Source organism: Anser anser, assembly GCF_964211835.1.
Source record: "Anser anser genome assembly, chromosome: 2".
In the NCBI taxonomy this organism is placed as follows: Eukaryota; Metazoa; Chordata; class Aves; order Anseriformes; family Anatidae; genus Anser; species Anser anser.
The window spans coordinates 121429350-121447566 of NC_139721.1; the positions used below are offsets into that span (position 1 = coordinate 121429350).

Sequence of the window (18217 nt, forward strand, 5' to 3'; positions counted from 1 at the left end):
CACTCCTGCCTCCTTAAAGAGTCACATGATACTGATGCTCAGATACTTCCAGGAATCATTAAGGGAGTGATCTGAGTCAGTACCTAACATCATGAGGCCAGGACAGGGGCAGTTTTGTTTTGTTCTTGGTGGACACTGGGCAGCTCCATTTTCATACAGCAGTGATAGCACTCCAACCAGTGCTCTCACCAGGAGAGCAGATTGGCAGGCATTTCAAATGCAGAATTATCCTGTGGTTGAGGCAGAGGAGCAGGGCTCCAGAGACCTCATTTCTGTTCTTTGATCAGTCACACCAACCCTGCACGACACCGGGCAGGGCAATTAATAGCTGTATTACAGTTCTTCAGCAAAAACTGCAGGGAAGAGTGTTTCCTTCCTTTCACTTTTCCTCTCTTTTCTGCACAAGGATGGCCAGCTCTGCAAATTGTTTCTTATTGATTGGTACTGTAAGGACCTGATTTCCATTGTGCCCTGCAGTGTTTCCAAAGCGTGAAACAAAGTAATAGCAAAAAAACTTTTTACATTTTCAGGATCTGTTTTTACAGAGTGACCAAGTTCTTTTTAAGTTTGGCTTAGAGATTTCATCATTATAATTTGCTAATACATACCTGAAAAGGACTGTAAGCACTAGGGGAAAAAAAAAAAAAAAAGAAAAAAAAGATTTTGCAAACACGATCTGGACAAACACATGGGCGTGAGAGGTTGTTTTTGTGATCAAAGTAATAGCAGTAGCTTTGTTGCACTCATGGGGGTCCAAAGATGTATACAAAGCAAATTTTCTATAGAGAAAATATCTATCATCAGGCCACCCATGTGAACTAGACAGCACAGGTAGGGTACCAAATATACAAGCCTTATTTTTCAAGTATACACAGCTACATGCAGTGCTCAGGATGGGAATTTAGAAGTACCTACAGAAAACTCAGAGGTCAAGCCAGCTGCCCTCCTGCTCTCTTCTCCCTCCACAAAAAGCACCACTATCTGTGCTGAAATACCAGCAAGCGGGCAGATACCAGTCCCCTTCAAACATTTCATCTACGCACATAAAATTAATATATGAATAACTATTGCAGTGGTCAGGGGAAGAGTTAATTTTCATTTTCGCATCCCCACACCACAGCTGACAGCTCCACACTTGAGCTGCAGCAATGGACTGTGACTGCACCACAGTTTCCTTTCAACTTTGCTCACGCAAAATGCTGATTATTTGGACAGCTCAACATCAAAGAGGAATAACTTACTGCTGTGCTCCTCGCCATATTGTACCAGCTCTCCTTCCATTGCAGCTTACTCTACTGAAAAGAAAATCTACTCTTATTTTAATTTTCCACATGCTTACAGGAGAGAATCATTGTTGCAGTTATGATTTAATAAACACCTGCTTGGACCTGGGCCAGGATAATAGATGGGTGCCAGGCATAGCAGCAGGATAAGTATAAGAACTTCTATTTTTCAGGCTTAGAAAAAGCTTAATGAAACAGGACATCAAACAACATGTTCCCTTGTTCCTTGTTTGCTTGTAATGAGATAACCCCAGAACAGATTTGCATCCAGAATCACACAGGTGCTTACAATATCCTACCTATCTTTTTGCCCTGGCCCCTGTTAGGAGACATCTCATGCTCTTTGCTGTTCTTTCCAACAGTATTTCAGAGGAGCAAACCATCTGCAGAGACTTTTACTAATGGAAAAGAAACCAAGCAATTTCTAATTGATATGAATACGTGGCCACTACTGTTGGTTAGATTTGAGACTAATTTGACAATGACCTTTTGCCTAATGTTGTTAATTTTGCTTCCTGCAGTTTTTCATTAAAGGAAGATAATGAAAATACAAGCCCTTAGCGTAAGTCATCAAGGACTCCGAGTAGCAATGCAATAGCAAAAGGTAGATCCTTCTTCCTTTCCATTTTTTTTTTAATTATTTTTTTTATTGTTCATATTTCAGTATGTGCTTAGAAGTGCACAGTTCTGAGAGTGGAAGGTTCAGTTCCCTACTAAATAAATAAATAAATAAATAAATAAATAATAAAGAAGCTGTCACAAGACAACCTATTCGATTTTGTGAGAAGCCACTGCTGTGTTGTCACTGGTGAAATTCAGAGCAGTCTGTAATTGATAGTATTTCTGAATGAAGACGGCATGTGCAAACAGAATGGCATGTGTCTGGAAAGCCAATACTGTCGGCCAGGACTGAGCTGGACCATCAGTGCTGGACATACACAAGAGTTTTCATCACCAGAAAGCTCCAGGATGATCTTCGCTAACAGATTTTTGTAACACCATTGCTGAACCAGAGGATATATGGTTTATTGCTTATTAAGGATTCATTTATTTGCACCTTTTAATGCACTGCAGTCTAGCCTGCTGTCAAACAAATGCATTTCACAGGAGTGCCTCATAAGTAATCTGTTCACACATTAGATAGGAAAATTGCAATGGTTTTGAAACAGAAGCAGCTTCATGCTGGATTATCACCACCATAATATGCTTTAAAGACCAAATCATTCTTCAGCAATGCCAGAAAATGTGAGTTTTCTCACTCACACTGTTCACTTGGAAAGAATGAGTTAGCAGAGCCTCTATTTCTCTTTTGAGCACAATCAGTTTTGCCTGTTTTCTAGACCAGGGAATATTTTTTTCTGAGAGCTGTGTTTCTCCCCAGTAACACACTAAGGGATCTGGATTATCCTGACAATTTGACTAGAACAATATTGTTGAAAATAAACTGAAATGTTTCAGCTGTCTGACTAGTTTCCGCACTTTATCTGAAGTTCTCGTAAACGTAAAAACCTAAACTGAAAAAATAACCCCAAAACTGAGAAAATGGCAGAGCTGATTAACACAGCTACCAGCTTATTAAACATGCAACTTTTTATCTTTTTGTTGCTGTTATTTCAGAATTCTGGTTGCCTATAGCAATTCAGCTGGTACCTCAGATACCCTTCTGAGCATGCTGGCAAGGAATAAATAAGACATGAACTGTAACCTTGAGCTGGCTAAAGTTTCTATTGTGAAGGAATTTGTAAACCGCTAATATCTGCAACCCAATTTTATTAAACAATTGCATTCATAGCATTCTAAAATATTTACAGGAAAACAACAGCTCTAGAGATCACTGACATTGCCAATTTTGCCAGTAACTTGGATATTGCTCTAAAATTTAGTAAAAACACAATAGGGTAGAAGCAGCTGAAGATCTGCAACTTTGGTCTGAAGATACAGCTTTGTCCCTCAAGAATGTTGTTAAATGACAAGGTGAGTTAGTATTCAAACAAGCACGATAAAACCATTCAGGGTGCAGAGTACAGAAGCATTTTGCATGACCTAACTACTCCCACTGCAGCTAGCAATAAAACTGACAAACTTGGAGCAAAGTTTCAGCAGCTGCTGCACTTGACCTTGTCTATGCTCTTCTTATGGCCTATTATCGATTTTGAGGCTTTTTTTTTTCCCTGTATGAAGGTCTTAAGATTGTATGATATGATATTGTAGAGTTGTTTGTAGCTTCTGTTGCCTACAAGGTCACCATAGGGTATGTCTGTTTCATGGCTGTCAGTGAAGTAAGAGGCTGGACCCCTTGACACAGCACATATTTCCACTCCAGTGTTCCTAGATACCCAGGGCAATGCCAATATTTTTCAAAATCCTCTCCACAGATGTTATGAACAGAAAGTAATAAACAACACAGTTAGATGTCTAGGATTTCTTAAATATTCTATGGGCAAAATGCTAGACCTTCCTTCCTGATCTACACATCCCTCTTAGGCAATGCTTTTGCTGAAATTCATGACAGTTTTGACTGAATAAGGGCAGCAGGATTTGATCCCATGACAATGATATAAAAATCTGAATTCAAAACAAGGTGTGTGCCAACAAAATTCACAGAAACCCCTTGCAGAAGTTTGTCATCATTTTTAAAGGAAGAACAACACAGCAGAGAAACCGACTGTCAGGCACTTTCAGAGACAGTGTTTCCAGTACAACAAATACTTATTTTATACGATGGAGTACAAAGCTATGAATCATCTGGTATGCAAGGTGTAAAATCAAGAAAAAGAAATGAATGTAGACAGTTACATGTTGTATTTCAAACTTCTACCATGTCTATTCATATTCACTGTTGGAACTAACTCTTGGGTTAGTTTCATCTTCAGTGGGACAACTTTTTTTTTTTAATATACAAGGGACATTTAGTTAAATAATATTGCAAGTTTATTAGCTAAGACTTCATTATTTCTATCTGACTTCAAGTATTACAGCAATTAATAGCCATGCAAAACAAGAATGAAGGTGTTTGCTATAACTGATCAAAGCACTGTGCTCTATCCACACCTTATTACCAGTAACTGGTAGTTGCTGTGAAAGAGGAAGGCACAGGAAACCCTAATTATGGAGCAACTACAGAAGGATTGTTTCAGTTTTTACTGGGACAAGGCAATAAAGCTTATAGTCAGCCAGTGCAACCTACAAGCTGTACTAGCTATAAGGTAGAAGCAAGTGACAGAGGCCACGATCAACACAGTCCAAGATGAGGAGCTAAAGAATTCACAAAGGCATCAGTCCAAAGGATGAAATGGATGGGAACAGGGTTCAAGATCGCAGTCATCAAAAAAGGCATCAGAACAGGACAGGTTCCAGGAAAAGAGTGGGAAGAGCAAAAGTGGGTTCACGCAAGTAAGTTAGGAACAGATGCCATTAGTGCTAGCAAGGCAGAAAGAGTAAGTACTGGCAACAAAGGAACCAGGTTGGATTAAGCAGTCAGCAACAAGGGAGAGCAACCAAGAAAAAGCACAGAGCTTCCAGCTCTTCTGAAAACTGCCAGAAAGACTTTGCATACACTGCCGCTTAATTGGTGTCTCAGACCTGGGCAGAGTAACCCTCAGGTAGCTGCCTATGGGCAATTTAATTCCTTAAAATCTTAGGAGTTTCCCTTGGTATTTCCTATAGAAAAAAGCATATGGAGAGGCTTTTTTTTTTCCTTTTTTTCTTAAAAGGAATTATCTTGTTGCCATCTCCTTGACATTAAAGTGAGCCAAGGCTTCCCTGCATGAGGAGCCTGTGGTGGGAGGCAGAGGAGAGGAGCTCTCTGCTCCTCTCCCATGGTGCTGCCCCTAAGGCAGCCACACCAAAGCCAGGCTGCTGCTCCCACACCATGACCTCAGCAACACGCACAAAGGCACCACGTATGTACTGAAGATATAAGAAGATAGACTGAGGCTTCCTAGATGGGTAACACACATCAAGATCTCATGGCTGTGACTGAGGCAGCTCTTTTTAAAAATCAGGATTGTAATCCAAATGCAGTTTTTAGCATGAAAACTTCCTTTTCTGTTGATTGCAATATTAAATAATCAGTCAAGCATTAGATTCACACCCCAGTGTGCGCTCCTGACACTAGTGAAGTCTTTGCTGGGGATGGACCAGATAAACAGGTACCAAATCAGGATCAGAGGGTTTAATATTTAATTACTGGGGAAAGACAAATAATATAACTATTTCTTCTTCTCTCTGCATGGACGTGCACACATACACGTTTCCCTTCTGGTGAGTAAATATCGCACCCTGACTTCGGGCCATCATTTGCCATATGATGTGTGAGAACATTTTGTTGCTCTCTTTTAGGATTTATTGCTGTTTGGAAGAAAATGGAGGTGCAGTGCTGCTGACAAATCTGCTAAGCCAAGTGCTTTGTTCCTCATGAGCAAGTAAGATGAAGTAAAGTGAGCAGAGCGGGAGCTGCAGGCTGAGGCCCTGAATAGATGGTTGTTAAGAAAACTATTCATTTGAGCTTTTGGAGGCATTTCTAATGGGGGCTGCCCTGTGATTCATTGCTTCTCTTCTAGTCTCCCTCACCTGTAAGTCACCAATCCGTCTGGCTGGCGGCAAACTGAAGCATAAATCTCATAAGTAACACAACTCTTGTGCTCCCTGGTTTGCCTTGAAGTTGAAGATGTTTTAAAACATATATTTAAAGAATTTTGGAAAGCAGTAAATACAACATACTAAATCATCAGTGGAAAACTTTAAAAAAAAAGTTTCTTTTTTTTTGTGAGATCTGTTCTGTCATAGGCATGCTGAGCATCATCCGAAAGTGAAGCTAGCAGACTGGGAAGAGCAGTTACAGAGACTTTCATCTCTAGAAAGGCAGTGTCAAGAGTTAAGGCCTACAATTATGAGTAGGACTAACCAGAAATTGATTCATGAAGCACACTTTTGTATGTTTATTTGTACGCTGATTTCCCAAAACCCAAATCTTTCAAGAGAACCATTCAGTTTTGATGCATTTTGACAGTCATGGGCAGGTTTCCTTATTCTGTTATCTCACTTAGGTTCTTGCTCAAGGCTTGGTGCAGGAACCACTGCGACTGTGTATTTCATGGATTGCTCCAGGCTCTGTGGCAGCTCTACATTGCTCTGGGACTTCCTTGTCTGGAAGCCCTGAAAGCCTGACTGGAAGCAATGTTTGCTCTAGGAGAGCTTCACAAGTCTCCTGTGCATCTACTGAGGGCAAGCACCACAAACCTTCTGCTGATACTCATCTCTTTCCACCCAGAAACTGCCAGGAAAAATATTTCATTGGACAGTTTGTGCTTGAGCATTTCCACGGGTTTTGCTTGTCTGCTTGCACTTCCCACAGACTGGAAATTCAGCAATTCAGCCAGGTCAAATGGTGAACTGACACTTTCTGTGATCCACACGCTAACACATCTAATAGGAAGCCCATCTATATACACCGATCATTCAGAAACAACAGTTAACACAATATTTGTTTTTATTCCTGCAGCACAGAAGATGCTACTTCATTGCAGATCAGAGCCAGAAGTCTAACAGAACAAACATTTTTGGTGAAGAATTGCATCATTTCAGTTTGAGAAATGTTACACAACAAAGTAATAATCATGGCCTTCCTGAAAGGACAGTTAGGTAACACATTCATTAAAGCTTAGTTGAAGGAGCCTCTCAGAGATCAAAGACTTCATCTGCAGCATTCAATGATTCCTGCAAAAGCAACATTCAAGACCTCTAGATATTTTTAAATATTGTGCTTTCTTCCTTTTCTGCAAGCAAAAATAGTAAACATACCCAACAGTACCAGCCCTGTTTCACTACATCTCATCTTCAGTCATCTTGGGTTAAATATGCAAATGTTGACCTAAAAATACATAAAACTACATACAGAGACTGAACAAGTAGAAAAAATAATAAATAACAATATTGAAGCATGTGGCTGACACCACAGCAAATATTTCCTGTAAAATTCAAAGACCTGTGAGACTGCACACCTAAGCTCTTTTCAAAGGAACCTAATGTCATTAGACACCAGACTTCACTGATCCTCTTCCTACAGCTTTCATCTATCCCTGCCTGAATAAATAGTAGACCCACCCACTCCTTCCACCCCCACAGGTTTATTTTTTTTTTCCCCTCCAAAATAGCTCATTTTCTTCTGAAACTTAAAAGACTACATATGGTATGAGGTTGATAATGCCCATTCAGCAGTGAATGCCTCCCTTCACTGCTGGCAATGCTATAGGGATACTTTAGATGTAGAGCAAACATAATTTATCAATGGAGACATCCACTTGTCATATTGAAAGGTTGTGAGCACATATATGAGGGAGACAATTGCCAGATCAGCTCTCCCACTATCTCACTGTCCTGGTCCTGCCATATAGCCAGGCCGGCATGAAGGAGCATGTAGGGACAGAGGCTCCCACCCCACCACTGCTTCCCCCTTCTCCCTCTAACCAGGTGGGTGGTGGTGATGACAAAAAGCTCTCATTAACATTTTCACAGTTTCTCATACCAGTGGGACAGAGATCAAACATTGAAAGGATAGGCTCTTTCCAGCTTGCCAAGGACCACGGATACATGAGCTATCCCAGATTAACACTTGTCAGCCCTTTCTGCCTGCTAATGGTAGGATTCATGAATGAAACCCTTGGAGGAGAAACCTGGAAGGACTGTGCCTGTTATTTTACAATATTTTTCAGAGAATAAAGATTATTTAAACTAAAACAATCTGTATATGCCACAGCACCAAACACAGATGGCACAAGGGGACTTGACAGCTAGCCATTTAATGAGCTCCCTGATGGTTATCGTGCTAGTTAGGTTATCAGGGACAGGAGTGTCTTGGTAGCTCGGTCAGTACCACTCACACAGCAAAAGGAACAGGAGGGGGATAAAAAGTGAATGGAAATAAGAGAATGAGAACATAGCCAGGGGCATAGAAATAGACCTTTAATGACATGGTCATTATATTAGAAATCTAGATGCTGCTTCAGGCAGCAGTTTGACAACTCATAATAGGAAAAAAAAGAAATAAAGTAATATAACAGAAAGAGAGCCTTTTGAACGAGTGAACAATTTTTTTTTTCCATTGCTTGAATGGACAAAATAATGTCTATCTGGTAGTTTTCCTGCTAGCTGGAAACATATCCTTTTCTTGCATTACACAGTTCACTGTGGTTCAGTTTTTTCCAGAAACTAAAAGACATATCAGTATCCCATTATTCTAGGTGCAGTAAAAGCACAAAGCAAAGAGATATTGTTGCCCCATAGTGTTAATAGTCTGAGGAGACAAGATAAAGGTTGGAAGAAAAGAATTATTACTTATGAGAGAAATGAGAAAGGGGTATATGTGCGGCTGTAATCACAATTGCAGGTGGTAGGTGCATGTACTGTTCTCTCTGCTCCGTGGGGAGAAAAAGAGCACTAAATCCATACCTTTGATTAGCCCAGCTTAATAGAGAAACAAAAATGCTGAAAGAAAATAAAACCTTCCTGAAATCACACACAACAGAAGAGTTTATCCTTTACAGAAATACTAAATATAAAATGAAATGCCTCAGACCATACTGCAATCCGGGGAAACAAACAAACAAACAAACAAACAAAAACAGAAATGAAATCTGAGATTTAATCTAGAAATGATTTTTATGCAAGTTTGTTTTTCAGTAGAAGACACTTTAGCAATTTTATTTTAAAATCTGTATTAGCTGCACAGAGAACATCCAACAAACCAGAGGACTAATATTTCATCTCCTGACCTGGGGGCACTTGCCTCAAAAACCAAGGCTTGCAACAAATTTATCTTCACAGATGCCTGAAAACATAACATGTCTCAGCATTTCAACACCTGCTGTGTGTTCCAGCAATGGAAGAGCCATGCAAGGGATGAATGTTGTTTGTTAAAAATAATGCTTCGAGGAAGATGGTTGCAGCTCTGTTAGTTCATTTTCTCTAAGGTAATGCCAGCACTTCCCCCGAGGTACTATCATTCACAGAATAGCTTGAGAAGCCCACATTGCAGAAACCATAACCACTACCCTCTGACAATACTAGAAAGCTGCAAGCATTCTCTTTCTTTTGTCATGTTCCAAAACACAACATAGTAGTAATATCGTGCCCAAAGTGCCATAGGAACTGCCATCATTGCATTGTTAACACTGAAGACTTGTCTCTCTGAAGCCATCCCTCTGGGACATTTCAGTACCACTGTTCTAAAGTGGTTGAATGAAAAACACCTAGTACACGTTCTTAAGGGCCTTCAGGGTTTTTTGTTGTTTGTTTTTTTAAAGAATAAAATAAACTTTTTGAAGGACTCTTGTCCTCTTGTATGCAAACATCCCTGTTAACGTAAAGCAGTACTTTCCATTGCAGCACACAGAAAATGCATATGTACCTGTGTATCTAGTGAATAAGAGTAGGAGGAGTCTAAAGATAGAAAATAATACAGAACGATAAAAGCTGTTGAAAAAGGTGGGAAAGGAAATCCTGGCTGAGAAAATATAGGACATACAAAAACTGAAGAAACACGCTTCTGTTTGTTATGTGAGTAGTAAAAACAGGACTAAGAAATATCCCCATCATGCCTGAGACACACTGAGTGCAACTTTCTTATGTCAAACATGCATTCGATGTTAGCAGGACTCAGTTCCAGGCTGCCCACTAGGATTAAGCACTGAGAAAGACATGATGTGAATCATTCTCCGTATACGTATTCTTTTTCAAAAGACAGATTTTCAACTTTTTTTTTCCCCAGCTAACATTAGATGTTTGCTTGAGCAGCCTACTTTAGTAATATATTTGGTCCAAGCTCCTTTTCATAGTCCAAAGACATACATTTGCCCAGCATATGGTTAAGTTCTGCAGACACCTATGGGGATTATCAACAAAACCTGTGTCAGGTATGGTTGCATCCCAAAGGCAAACACTGAGGACAGCATGACCGGTTATCCTGACTATCCGGAAGCGGCCTCTTTGGTGGCTTATATGGATTTCCCACAGTAGTATCATCACTATACCATGATATAGGGGAAGAAAGGGTGATACGTGTCCAGGTCTTGCCTGAGCAAACAGGGATTCAGCCTGGCTTCTCCCTGACCCACAGTACATACACACCCTCTGCACCAAACACAAATCTAGGGTAAGCATCAAAACTTGGCCAGACAGAACTAAGCCTTTATGCATAATCTGAATCTATAGAAGCTCCAGCACTGCACAACTCCCACCAACAACCATTTTGCTTGCCTTAGGTAAAGATCTCTACCTACACCCACATACAGCAGCAGGACTGAAGGGATTAGATGCGTACACAGTGGAAGAGCCACAGTAAAATCCGTAAATAAAGTACATTGCCTTTCAAAAATCTATTTAAAAACCTGTGTGGGTTTCCTCTCATCTTCTCTCCCCCTCCCCTCTTTCCCCTGTTAGCATGATTGAATGAAAAATAAAAAAACAACACAAAATTTCAAACATGTCATTTTGACTGCCTGAAGCACTTTTAACTTATTGTGTATACGGTACAGCTAAAACAGAACCTGATAATGCCAACCAGTCTATCATCGTAGGTTGCACCAGAGGATTAATTGAAGGTTTATGCTGCAGAATGCTATGCTATTCTTACAAACAAAAACCCGTTACCTCAGTTACTGAGTCTGTAAGTTTTTAAGTTCAGTGATTTGCATTTTTCATACACTTTTAATGACTAAGGGGGGAGGGGGTTAGAACAAGCTTTAAGGCACTGTTTTGCAGGTATCATGTTAAGTTTCATGGCAGATTATTTATATCCTCATAAAAAAATAAAGTAGAGGTAAGACTGAAGAACAAACCCCAAATCAGTATCAATGCTGTGTTCGTTTTGTTCTCTTTCATCTCTCTCTCTTCACCCCACAGACCTCTTGGCAACCTTTCTTATCTGGATTCATAAAATAAGTTCCCTTTTATCACTTTCAAATTTTGCTTGAAGACTTGTTTTACCTGCAGTGTCTGCTATATATTAATCAACAAAGTCCATGGAAGAGAGAGTTTCTCCCCTTTCTCATTGCAGCTTTTGCTTTTCCTCTTGCAGAGCTTTTTCTCATTCTGTCGATGACCTGAAAACTCTCAGGGACAGGATTCTCTTATTTTGGGAGTTTACACTAGGCTGAAACTATACCCTAATTATGGAGGTTAACAGTGAATGTTATTCATAAAACTGCTGAAATCATGTTGAAATGTAATTCTACGTTTAGTTTTTAGGCAATAACTTTGGAGAAATCTGAATCATACGTTGTTGCTTTTGCTGTGGTTGCTTGCTTCCTTTTTTGATAGTAGACATGGCTCGAAGAGGAGAAAACAAGCCTAACAGAACATTTGTACTTCTGCCTAGGACAGACACAGAATACAGAAAGTCAAATAAAAATGATTTTATATGAGGAGCTGCAAATCAATGCTGTTGCGTGCATTTGAAAGCATATAGTTCTATTTCATAACTTTTGATCTAGGACAAGTCTGTCAACTTTTGAGTGAATTTAATTTGATGCATACTTCAGGAAGAGAGAAGGAAAATATACAAAGCTGTCTGGATTTTGCAGTATTTTGGCCTCAGCTCCCACACCATTCTGTTCTCGTTCCTGGTTTAGGACAGTGGCAATGCAAATTGCAGCTTAGGCTCACTGAATGACATAGATTGCTTGAAATAAGGACAGACAATATGCACCTTTAAAAAACTAAATAGGGTGAAACAGGCCCTTGCCCCTGTTTTTTAGGAAGGAGCTTGGGGGTATTGCAGAAAGTGCTGTGCATGATCACATCCTTGACCTCCCTACACACCACTTTTTGTCTAGTCAACACTTGTCTCTTTACCAAATGTCTCAGTGGATGCAAATCCAGTGACAACACTTGACATCACCTTTTTTCACAAACTGCTCTTTAGCAGCAGTGCTTCTTTGAGACATTGCTGCTTGCAAAGCCCAGGTGTTGAGATCTCCTTAGCTGAGGGGATTTGACTGTGAAACATTTCCTGAAAAGACAAAGATAATCTGGGTTCTGATCACTGCCAAGGTGAGGCACAAAGCACTGTCTTCATGAAGACCATAGTGGCTACCATCTACCTGTCTCTGGTGGCCACTTCTGAGCCAAGAGACTAAAGACAGGCATAATTCCTGTGTAGGTCCTTCCTGGCCAAGGGGATTTGTGGTTGTTCTTGCCTTTCTAAAAGGGAATATCCAGATTTGTTCACTGATCCAAACAGCTACAATAGGCCCTTCTTGCAGACATGTCTCACTCATCTTCCTGCTGGCCTGCGCTTCCCTGTGAGTCTCCCACATCCCCTGAGCCCTGACTTCATTTGCCTTTGTCCCCCATGACCCCACTGTGCTCTCTGTGCACCTGCACGAGGAGACATCTAACCAGAAGTGGGACAAGTTGGACAGAACCCTCAGGGCTATGCCACACTGCTGTTTTGAGAGTTTTCTGACTGCATACTTTTACTGAGCACCCTTTTTCCCCAAGTATTAACAAATACCCTGGTTTCCTTAATGACTGAAGTTACTTTACTCAACTCAGAAAGCTTAGTGCATAAAGGTATTTTCAAGAAATGAGGGAGTAGCCCGCAGGATTTTGTGATAGCCTGTCAGAGTCCTGATGTGGGGAGACCTAAACACTAGGCCCTGAAATAGGAGAGATGGTAGAATAGGAGAGGATGATCTGCTGTGAGGCATCTAGTATGCCAGGTTTCACATAAGAGCAAGTCTCTTCATTTCTCCAAACCCATGTTTGCTTGCAAAGGGGCACAGTTCCTTCTGGAAAGTTCAGCAGTGGGTCACCAAATTAGCTCTGGGGGACCCAGTTTACCAGTGCTGCTAAGCCACTGCAGCAGTGCTTACCCTAGGGGCAGATGCAGTTATGAAGCAACTCAGCTTAAGCCCTGGCAGCCAAAGAACTTCGCCTCTACTCCTGCCATACAGCAGAAGTAGTGGGACCAATCTTCAGCTAGCAAAAATCAACGTCCTCCCATTTATTTCATCAGAGCAGTACTAAACCACAGAATACAGCACTGTTCCTGCCAGTCTGTCACTAACAATCATCTGGCTAAGGAAAATATAATTTCATATTGTTCAGGGTTTTCCAAATAAAACATATGCCATTCTGTTGAAAGAAATTACATCAGTGATTAAATAAATCCTGAACTGCATAGTTATAATCATGTCACTACTGTATAGAAAAATTGAGCACAAGTCCCTGCCAGCTGGTTATTGTATAACCAAAGTACAGTGGGGATTTCCTAACCATTTAGTGTACCACAGGCACAGTTTCCTGGATATATAACAGCAGGTCAAGGGAAAGGCCTGCCTCTTGGGCACAAGAGCACCTGGCTGATATAAGTGAAAATTTTCTAATAAAGCCTGCGTTTAGGACTGGTACCCATCCAGTAAACGGTATTGGTGATGACAGAGCTGGCGACATGGATCACCATTCTCTATGATGTTTCTGTCACAGAATCAATATTCAGAGGTAGCAGAAGAACCATGCAACTTCTTGAGGAGCATTTCCTCAAGATCATCACCACAAAATTAATGAAAGCCATTCCTTTGACATCCATGGCTACTCTGCCATTGGCTTGCTTCATTGAAAGGAAGATCATCAGACAATATAGTTTTTGTCTGGCAGGGCAAAAACTAGTTCCAGAATCTCATTGTGTGGATAAGTGGGACTGGAGTCAGTGCCACCAAGGTTGATTTGATTGCAGGAGCATGTTGGGATCAAGTATTGATCACCTGTTATGGATGATTTGAAGAAAGGAAACAAAAATTTTAATGACTAAAATAATGGTAGGCCAGAGAGGAAGAACAGTAAATAGAAGGGGGGAAGAGGAAAACTCAAAGTGCCCTGATCAGACTAATAGAATTGTGCAGATAAGTGAGTCAGGCAATTAAACATAACAAAATAATAAAATAGAAAGAGAATATGAAATAAGAAAGAGCTGAAAGATTTTTATTTTTAAACAAATGTATTCTGGCAAGGCTGCTTCCTTCTACTCAAGCATCAGCCAGGAGTAACTCTATTGCCATTAGTAAGCAACATGAATGTCAGCAAAAAAATTCAATTTTTCTACCAGTGCAAGCTGTGAGCACATTTTGGCTACTGTATCCCAAAGGAAATTATTCCAACACAGAGGAATAAAAATTAATTTTCAGCCACTATCTATTTTTCTAGTTGCTTATATTATAAAAAGAAACTGTCTCGTTAAAGGGATGGAAGAGAGAGAACTGAGAATAACTGAGGGATTTAAAGTTATTAGTTACTTAAAAAATAGCCATACTAAGGAGAACAGCAGTAGATGCAGAAGAGAATGGATGCATGGAAAATGCATGCGATGCTGTTTCATACTTCCAAAGTTTTTGTCTTTTTACACTAATACAAGGACAATAATGATGTTATCTATGGTATATCAAGAATATCTTGTGTTAAGTGAAAAGAAGTTGACATTAAACACGTGGGTTGAGGGGATGAAGAGAAAAGAGGGAAAGGTGTAAGGTAAAACAGTTATGCAGGAACCAAAAGCCATTTGATATTTATGAAGCTAACAAAATTGTTGGGACTCCTCAGAAAAGACTTATATAGAGAATAAGTTGCAGCACTTCACGTGAGGACACAATAGTATGGGGGCAGCTCAAAGAGGGGGAACATCGTATTTTAACACCACTCCTAGGAAAACGGAAAGGGCAAACCAGGGCTGACAGAACTCACTAGGTCCTGGAAAGCAAAGAGACTACCTCCTCACTAAAATCAGGGCATCATAATGTCTCCTGTCTGCTGCTTCACTCACTAAAACCTCATGAAAAAGAATTTTGATTTTTTTTTTTTTTATGCTACTCATTCCCAGACTGAGGGCAACTGAAAAAGGTATGAGTTGATATAAAAATCTGGCTGGTCTTGTTGATTTACCATGTCAATAGTATTTTCCTCAGTTCCAGATTTGCTAATAACATAAGCAAAGGAAATAGTAAATAATTAAAATACTGAACAACCATGAAAATAATAGTTTCAACTAGATGATGACCTAGTGCCGAAATAATCTTTAATGTATTCTGCAATTCTATTTGAAAGGTTGAAGACTAATGAGGTGAATTGAGCAATTCTTTAGTGTTTAAAGTTAAAGACTCTTTCCAGAATGCCATTATTATTTTAAGGGCAAAATGACATGTTAATCGATGTATTCAAAAAAAGACTGAAGTCATCTGGCAAGCTAGCTAATTCCAGTATAATGCCATAGTTTATTTTCAGAGCAGTATTATGGAATAGACAATATCTACTATAAAGCTATTTGAGCTTTATTGAGCCAGTTCACAAAACCCTTACTGAATACATATAGAAACCTTTTTCATAAATCTCCTGTAAGATTAAGTCAGAGCAACTTTTTCCCAAGTACAAGATCAAAAACAGGAAAAAAAAATCATAGATTTAAGATATAAGAGAGAACTTGGAGCTATAAGCATGAAAGCCAGTCAAAGCCTCCCCAGATATGAAAGGATTGGCTCATACTACACTGTCAGATTCAGAACTGGTGGGAAGTGGAAGAGAAACAAATACTGTTGTGTCTGGAAAGCCCCAAAAGCTGATACACTAGCTATGCCGATTTATCTAGGTGGTGGACTTGCAAGGTGTCAAATGAAAAAATGCCTCTATACTTAAATGTAACAACATTGCAAAAGCAAATACCATTCAGGAGTCTTAAGAGTTCTCAAAGGGTTTTAAATGGCCAAGGTGTCATTTGCAAAAGTTTAGGAGAAGCCAATAATTATGTATAACCTCCAATCAAACTTAGTAAGTTGTATGGACATAGCACAGGTTCTCTGTTGTTTCAGATTTCTCCCATACTAAATAAGTCACTCAAAACATTACTCTGAGAGATCTTCTCTCTTACTGTCTTGTTTCACATTCTTATGAAAGCCTCAGAAGGGTGCCAACATGCTCATATTTAGTCTTCTAAATACCTACATAAACCTAATCTATCTTTCTCAAAAAGATTCTTCTCATTTTGTGATCTGAAAGGCTATGAAAAAATAAATATTTAAAGAATATGACTGGTCCTCTCTCCTTAATAAGTAAACAATATCTCATTACCATGCATGGTCTGTTTTTAAATCCCTATTTGTTGTTCTCAAGATTCTCAAGGAAATAAGCAGTAGTCACTCCCTTGTAAGGAAATCTGTAATTAGCTGAGCATGATCCTTCTTTTTGCAAACCAGTCCCTGTCCCAAAGGAGTTTAGTCTAAACGGTCAAGACAAAATAAAATGGATAAAATATTCCTTGAACACAGAATGAATAATCCAGTAGTGTGGAGTAAAATATTTGCCACTGTTTCAAAGTTTGCAAAGACCCCATCGGCACAAGGAAGAGGAGATTTCCTCCACAGTTAAACTGTAGAAGCAATTTCTCACTGTAACACAGCACTTCCTGCTCCACTCCCAAAATGTCTGGTGTGTCATGGTACCCTGATGCAACACTAAGAATTTTCTAGAGAGGACAAGCAAGTAATTTTTTCATAGTTTATCGCACTGGCATATTTTGGAAGAACTGCTGGTAATCACAACTAAGACAGTAGAGGATAAATTCTTTTCATAAAATAAAAAGTAAACCTGATATTTCATTTGTTCCATTTTCTGATCATACATTTTTTTCTTCTTGTAATAGACTCTGTGGATGCTAGTGGATATAAGTAATGCCTTGCTAGACTGAAAAATAGCAGTTTCTCTCATACCACACAGGTAGAGCAGTATTCAAGTGTCTGCTGTTATTTTTCCTTATGCTTTTATGAGCCTGAGCATACTGTATCAATAGAATATCACAGCAGGTAGAAACAGTGCAAAGCAGTTCTGTATAGAGCTGTTAATATTTGTGAATCTATTCCTTTTTTCCTATTAAAAGAGTCCTGATGATTGTGCTTCACAAGACTTTTTTCATTTACACTTTAAACTCATTAAATTTAATGAATGTTTTAAAGGTCAGATGCACAAAGGGAGCATTTACCACTACAGCACAACGTGAGAAACCTGAAAAATATCAGCAGTAATGAACACAGGCAAGAGACCTCTAATGACATTGCATTATTTAAGGCCATTTCTCCTCACTTTGAGCAGTGTGTTTTGCTGGAAGTACAGCTAAAAGTCTAAAATAAGGCCACATAGCATACACTGCAACTAACCCACTATTAGAGGAAATCTAGAAGGAATAATTCAAATGTCTAAAATAAAAAGTACCGGCAACAAGCACAAAGAGAAATTAGAAAGCAAGTGTGAGTATATATTACCACACAATTATTTTTCCTCTTTTTTTTTGACTATTGATTCCTTTCTTCCTATTCATGACTTATAAATTATTGTGAAAAGACAAAAGAAAGTTAAGTTCAGACCACAATAATGTCATTCTCCAAAGACAATTTGTGACACACTTGGAGGTTTGCTTGGGCTTATGGATTTGTTCCAGCATAGCCTTTCAAGGTATTCACATAAAATTGCACTCTTCAGTTTGAATGTAGGTCTGGCTATATTTTCCACTGTATTTTGCTCTCATATAGAACTTGAACTCCACAAAAGAGACTGTGAAAAATATTTCTGCTTAGCACAAAGCTGGTAAGAACATAGAACACTAGCGACCACCTCTTAGTCAGACAGAAAGGTTACCTGATGACAAATCATCCTCTCAATGGGAACATCAAGGCAAGTGATAACTGGATGAGAATTTAATAAGAAAGAGAGAACTGAAAATATAGTTAGGGAAGGCAGAGGTATAAAGCTTACATTTTTAGCTCTGGGGCAGACAAGGAAAGGAAGGGAATTAAGTTTGACTGGTATCTTTGCTGCAGGGACCAAGACCCTGACCCATCTCCAAAGAACAGTCAAGAGTGCAAGGAAGCTGGTAACAATGAAACAAAAGGATTGCT

General features: G+C 39.4%; 1 protein-coding gene and 1 long non-coding RNA gene across 7 annotated transcripts in view; one reads left to right on the plus strand and one right to left on the minus strand.

The window, feature by feature from the left end:
• LRRC3B (leucine rich repeat containing 3B) overlaps positions 1-18217 on the minus strand; it is a 234364-nt gene that overhangs the window by 83889 nt on the left and 132258 nt on the right. For 3 of the 6 annotated variants that reach the window (XR_014580440.1, XR_014580443.1, XR_014580444.1), the window contains exons 1-2: positions 1379-1876; positions 1242-1308 (exon numbers count right to left, since the gene is read on the minus strand). The exons of 1 other annotated variant lie outside the window; for it this stretch is intronic. The gene's annotated coding sequence lies outside the window, so the exon portion shown is untranslated. Of the gene's footprint in view, positions 1-1241; positions 1309-1378; positions 1877-18217 lie in introns of those variants that run through there. 2 more of the 6 variants (XR_014580441.1, XR_014580442.1) reach the window with 2 other exon arrangements.
• Positions 4384-8537, plus strand: LOC310895100. Its single transcript, XR_014580459.1, has 3 exons — positions 4384-5434; positions 5645-5707; positions 5846-8537. It is a non-coding gene; the product is annotated as an uncharacterized lncRNA (long non-coding RNA).